Source organism: Frankliniella occidentalis, unplaced genomic scaffold, assembly GCF_000697945.3.
Source record: "Frankliniella occidentalis isolate FOCC.00 unplaced genomic scaffold, Focc_3.1 Scaffold26, whole genome shotgun sequence".
Classification (NCBI taxonomy): Eukaryota; Metazoa; Arthropoda; class Insecta; order Thysanoptera; family Thripidae; genus Frankliniella; species Frankliniella occidentalis.
The window spans coordinates 921,620-926,759 of NW_026267156.1; the positions used below are offsets into that span (position 1 = coordinate 921,620).

Below are 5,140 nucleotides of genomic sequence, written 5' to 3' on the forward strand. Positions count from 1 at the left end.
GATGTGCTCGTCACTGCTCCGTGTAACCTTGTGACAAGGTGGTGACTTCAACGCTGGTGGCAGAGTACAGCTCAGCGCCAGTTTTCAATTTATAAGTCCTCACAAAACAAGTGACGTATTATTGTCGGTGCGTCTTAAATAGAGCCCCATCCGTAGCGCCCGCCACATTTCAGTACGCGCGCCGAGCGTAAAGGTGAGCCGAGCCCCGGGCAGAATTAAAAACTCTATTAATCACACGTTGCAGCTGTTTATATGGACTCCCTGCGCTATGAAATCCGTCCGTCGCGGAAGAGGCATTAAACCAGACGGGTATGGTGTTTACTAGCAGCAGAGCCAGCGGCGCAGAAGAATAGACGTGTTTTTTTGAAATGCTTTTACAAAGACGGAATTTCAAGCAGACTGCACGTCCAAACTGCAGTCGAAGTTACTGTCCCGTTATTGTTTATTTTATTTTTTTATAGGAATGGAAGGGCTGAGGGGCGATTCGGTTAGGGATCGTCCAGAAAGTACGTCAGTTTTCCTGTCATGTTCATGTGGCAAAATACGGTAGCTCAGCGCCTGCGAGACTCGGGGTAGGCCACCCCGCAGTACTCGCATGCATTGCAGGTAAGATGTTGCATACGTATCAGGCGCTATGAGAGCCTGCATAGGTTAAACTTTTCAAGTTCATGACGGAGAGTGACGGACGTACTTTTCGGATTACGGATTACGGATTTCGGGAGTTACTACTACACACTAGTTTGCCATGTACAAGGAGGGTTGTCTTTAGCAGTACTTTTCTCCCCTTGTAAAACTTTCGGTTGCGCGCTTTGGCTGGAGCGGGCCTTTCTTTGCCCCGCCGCGCCCCGCCCCGTCTGCCTCGTTTATAAAAGACCGTGCCGCGGGCGGCGCGCGCTCAGTGGCGTCCCGGCTCGCCGCAGAAACGGAGTACCAGCCAGAGAGAGCCGCCTCGCGTCCAGGGCGTCCGCAGACTCGCGAGTGCGCCGAGCGCGAGCAGTGTCGCGGCGGTGCAGTGAGAGTGCAAGTGCAGTGTGGTGCAGTGTGCGGAGCGAGCGTGTGCGGTGTACTCACCGGCCTGACCTGACCCGACCCGACCCAACCAGGTGAGAAGAGAACAGAAGATTTAATCAAGTTAGTAAAACAAGCAAACAAATAGAAGAAATTTATTTTAGGTTTTTAAAGAAAAATCGCATTACATGTAAAGGTTTTCAATTTTCTCGCCTAAATCAATGAACATTGAAAAAAAATGGCAGGTGGCAGGTACAAATTTGCGACCGTTTTGGGGAGTGTAATTGCATGCTAATGATAGTGGCGAACCGCAAGGAGGGTTGACCAGGGAACAGTAGCAAACAATGAATGGTGGACAATGGGCGAGCCCATCGGCTCCCTTGATCGCATCAAGCTGATCTCCTGCCGAGATTCCGACTGTTAAAGTGCCTCAGCTAGACGCTAAGTACCGCATGCGTTGTCGCTGGCTTAATTTCCTGGTGTGCTATATGCAGAAGCAGAGTAGTTTTACTTCATAATGAATTGCATTTACAATGATTTTGTTGTATGTTTGTGTGCGGGGGGGGGGGGCAATTCCCCGTCTATTCCCGGGTCTATTTCATCTTTATCCATGGCAGTGGTCGGTCTAAATAGAGCATCGTCAGCACTTTGGGGACGCCTCTGACCAGAGGCACGAGGAGGAGGCCGGAGGGTGACAAGGCGGAGCCATACCACAACGCGAAACATAACGACGGCTTCCATAGTTCTGCGTCGTGGCTCCGCGTACCGGCTAGCCACACAATGTGAATTGTAAAGCCGAATCGAATCACTTCACCTGACCTAAGCCTGCCTCTCTCCTTCTCCCCCTCCCCCAATCTCTCTCTCTCTTTCTCCCCTCTCTCTCTCCTTTCCCCTCTCTTTCCTTTTTGGAGGGCGCAGCTCTTCACGCACATCAAGTTTTGCCGGTGGTCAGCGGGCCGGCCCCCTCGCCCAGCCCTCTCGATTCGGGACGTGGAGTGTCAGTGTCTCGGACGCCTTGACCTCCTTCCGAGAATGCGATTGTTACAATCCTCACAACTGCGGGGTAAAAAAATAAAAAATTATGTGGGTCGGAATAATTAATTTTTGTGACAGGTTTGGAGTTTGGAATCAGATTTACGCCATGATTGATTTTGTGTCAGGGGGATAACGTGAAGTCCGACATGACGAACGCACTACGACCTGATGAAAAGGCGATGATAAAGCTGGATCATGGGAACCGAAACCCGGCTGGAACCCCCCTCCGCGGTCGTATCTCATATCCACGAGGTTTGATTTGCAAATTTACGCGCCGGGCCGGGCGCGCGGAGCCGTGAGGAGGAGCCGGGCGTCGCTGCGATAGCTCAAGCCGGTCCAATAGTTATCCGATGGCATATACAACACTCCAGTAACGGGAGACGCCACACCGCAGCACCCAGCAGCAGCCGGCTAGCCTTAGCCTAGCACTAGCACGCCGCCCGCCGGCCGGGCCGGCCGGCCTCTTGGTCCGGATGCCATTCGGGTCTGTAAATTTCTGGACGCGGATTGCAGTCGTCGTCGTGCGCCATTCCTGCTCGTCCTCTGGTCGGGTCGGAGCAGCTGATCGTTCAGTCTAGGCAGCCTAATCTACACACCAAGCACGTGCCATTACTACGTGTCTTTTAGTGGGGGGTACAGATATTATGGGGTCCCAAAATGATTAGGATCATTATTGGAGTCTATAGAGACCCCATGATATTTGTACCCCGGGGTACAAATATCATGGTGGTCCTACGGGCCACAGTGACAGTCCTGATCCTTTTTGGGACCCCATAATATTTGTTGTACCCCCTCCCTTGAACGTCACGCAGCAATGGAACGACCCAATCTACGCCCCGCACGTGCCCTCCTCTAATCACAACTCGGCGAAGGCTCGGCCGATAAAGTGCCGGATGACTTCATAGCTCCGTCACGACGACGTCGACGGGTCCAGCGCGCCGGTCAGAGACGCAGCCTCCCGCAGCCTCCTCCGCCCCGCGACCTCACATTCAGTGTCGCACGGCTCTGCCAACTTGTTAGCGCAAAACGCGCGCCACGTATTTGCAATTTGTCAATAATTGCGCAAGAAGTCGCCTTATGGACAGGCTCGCTGCAGAGAGAGAGGAATGCATGTCCGGATCGCGCGCGGGGGGTTGGTAGACAGGCCTGCCAACAGGTCGGCCAACCTGCACCTCCCAGCAGCGATGAGCACTGATCAGGTTGCCATTCCATTGGAAAAGGCGGGAGGAAGGGGGGGGGGGGGCGCTCTTCTACCACCACCATGACAAACCGTATCTCTCCTCCTCTCTAGTTCAGAACGTTGGTGCGAGGCAGGCTTACTCCATCGCACATCCTGTAATTTTTAAGCTAATCGAGTGTATAATTATTTCTCACTTGAGCTGTAAGTTTGTGCCTGCGGGCGGGGCAGGTGCAGAGGGGGGGGGGGAGGGGGTTACCCTTTCGTGTGCCCTAACGCGGCACGCGAATGAGACGAGGACCCACTTCCCACGCGCGACACTGTCTGTCTCTCCAGACGGAAGCGGTGCGGCGCAAAAGCTGCGCACTTTCCTAGACTTCCACGAAAACGACGACGGGGGGGAAGGCCGCAAAAGGAAGGGGAGGAGTGGTTCTTGGGTGTCTTTTGGATCGGATAGGATATCTCTCGCAGCAGGCTGTCTTTTAACGTCAGTAATTGGGCGCCTCTTGACCCATGAGCCGAAAAAAGTTGGCTTCCGTGAAATAAAAAAAGAAGAAGGTGTGCGCATGTATATGGGACCGAGACACGCGAAGAAGAGTACCTAATTAATTACTGGTTGTATCCGGGCGTGGTGGGGCGTGGCTGGGCGTGGCGGGCGATGTGGTAGTCAGAAGAGCCTCACTGCTTTCCTCGTCTCCCCAACCTCTTTTCTCCCGCACTCGGTCTGACATTGTATCTCTCTCTCTCTCTCTCTCTCTCTCTCTCTCTCCCTTCCTCCTTACCACGGTGGTAAAGACCGGGTCAGGTGGGCTGTTCTTTCTAATTTGGCGAGCTTACCGTTCTGCACTTACAAGCGGGTTTCGCGCGCATAAACACTCGCACGTGGCAGAGCCGGGCAGAGCGCATACACCGTCGGAATGATGAGAAAAGAGATTTTGACAGCGCAGACTTCTACTTCCCTTGACCCCAAGAGAAAATAATTCATACTTTATAATAATGGTGGAGGAACGTAGATTGAGAAAAATAAATAGTCAAGCATTTTAAAAATTATGCTGATAACATGTTTTATATATCTTTCATTCCCCTTCTTTTTATCTCCATATAATCACCATAAAACGATTAAAACAGGCGGCGGAACGCAAAAAAAGAAGAAATGAATCCCCAAGATAATACTAAAATTACTCGACAATCCACCTTTACGTGGTCGCCATAAAATGATAACAGTTGCTCCAGTTCGCGTACGCAGCCGGTACCTCGGCGGGTCGGGCCGGGCCACCCAGCCAACGGTCCATCCTCTGGACGCCGCACCGGAAGCGCCCCAGTCCGGCGTCCCTTCCGCCGGCCTCTGCTGCTGGCCGTAGGGTTGTGGATTGAGCGTGTTTCATTTCGACTAATTCGCCGCCAAGATAGTGAGCGGTTCGCTTTTTTGACCTAATGCACCGAGTCAGCAGGAACCTCTTCGTTTTTATTTGTATTCCTCCGTCCCAAATAACATCCCGGAGCAATCACCGTGAGGAAGCATAATCGCTGGTTACCCCCCCCCCCCCCTCCAACACACACCGTAATAATATGCGTTGCCTACGCCTGAGGTAGCGCGCGCGCACTCGTCTCGTCCGCTCGCTCTTTGCACCCATCCCATAGTAGTAGTCTCTTCTCCTTCCCCCATGCACGCTTTAGCTCCCTAGTGGCTGCGATCCCGCCCGCCCCCCGGGTCACGCGTGCTGTTACCGTGCGGTGCAAAATGCAGCCACGAGCGTTGTTTTTTAATATACGGCACCTCTCATTCCCCCCTTCCCCCTTTCCGCTCCCTTCTTCCTCCACCCATGCGAGCAGCGCAAATGGAATGTTGGTCCGACGGTAATTCGCGACAGCGAAATGGGTGTATCCCATTCAAAAGCACCTCCCTGCCCTCCCCCCCCC

General features: G+C 53.2%; 1 protein-coding gene across 1 annotated transcript in view; it reads left to right on the forward strand.

Annotated features, from left to right (window-relative positions):
- The first annotated feature begins 902 nt into the window (after positions 1–902).
- LOC113215864 (uncharacterized) overlaps positions 903–5,140 on the forward strand; it is a 48,342-nt gene continuing 44,104 nt past the window's right edge. The window contains exon 1 of the mRNA XM_052265321.1: positions 903–1,103. The gene's annotated coding sequence lies outside the window, so the exon portion shown is untranslated. The remainder of the gene's footprint in view (positions 1,104–5,140) is intronic.